This window comes from Trachymyrmex cornetzi, unplaced genomic scaffold (genome assembly GCF_001594075.2).
Source record: "Trachymyrmex cornetzi isolate Tcor2-1 unplaced genomic scaffold, Tcor1.1 scaffold727, whole genome shotgun sequence".
Classification (NCBI taxonomy): Eukaryota; Metazoa; Arthropoda; class Insecta; order Hymenoptera; family Formicidae; genus Trachymyrmex; species Trachymyrmex cornetzi.
In genome coordinates, this window is record NW_017300056.1 from 38123 (window position 1) to 39405 (window position 1283).

The following is a 1283-nucleotide window of genomic DNA, read 5'->3' on the forward strand; positions in this document are numbered from 1 at the left end:
CCAAGAATGATGCTTATACAGGAAGGTAGCTTGGCATCGATACCAATGTTTAAATATTTATAGCCAGTTAGTGTTAAAGGATATTTTCTTTCAAGAATTCGAACGATTGGATAACGAGTAATTTGATATCTGTAATTTTAAAGAAAATATGAGATATAAAATAGATATAAAAGGAAAAAAATACTTACGTATTTGATTGTTCTTTATTTGGATTTTCATCATTGAATTTAACCTTCTTCGCGCTTATTGTCAGTTTGTCCTGGCTATTCTGTTCCATGAGGTAATTCTCAATATCCGTATTGCTGAACATTTTGTTTATATGTTTTGAAATATTGTCTTCACAGTTGGAAAGTACGTACATTCTTTTAAAATGATGTTATTGGAACGATTGTCCCTTTCGTACTGATCGTTTTGTAAAAATGATTACACAATTATATAATTATGTGTGATATCATTTTTCCCCTTCCCTTTCATTTTCTCGTTTATACATGTATTATACATATATGTATTATATATGTATTTATATGTATTTATATGTATTTATATATGTTATATGTAACATATATTAATAGTTTAGGTAATATATATGTTTATGTATTAACTGTACTGAATGAATTGATTCAAGATATCTTGCAACTGTTGCAATAATCCATCTCTCGAACATTCAGTGTTAAGTATTTTTTTATACTAAATTTATCCGCTTTTGTCACGATTCTCTTGAATTCGTTATATTGGTAAAATTGTTGTTTCTTAGCAAAATAAATATTACCGTCCATATGTCGGAAAGCCATGGTTGGAGATGGCGGTATTCCGGGAAATATTGATTGTAACGTTTGATATGCACTAACAGTCAGAGTACATTCGTCTATTTGCGCCACATCGTTGTCATCGAAGATTACGTACCATAGGTTTGTCCTTTGTGAGTATTTATCGCGGTATTAATTACAACATTTGGGGGAAATCCCAAATTTTTTAGATGTTTCGGCCAGCCTTCTTTTAATTTGAAACTGGGATAATTAACCATATAAACCATATTATTTATAAATAGTACTATTTCACCCGAGGGTCTTTGGTACGCGGCTGACAAAGAGAAATTTTTTGGGAGGAAATTCATGTAAGTATTTAGTTCAAATGGTCCGTCATATTTGTTATCATTTATATTTATCGACCATACATAGCTTTGATATGTGACGAATATTCGATGATTTAATATTAATATAGTATCCACATATTGTAATTCACAGAGATCTATTTTATCAGGCTTATTTGTCGGAATTTCAGTA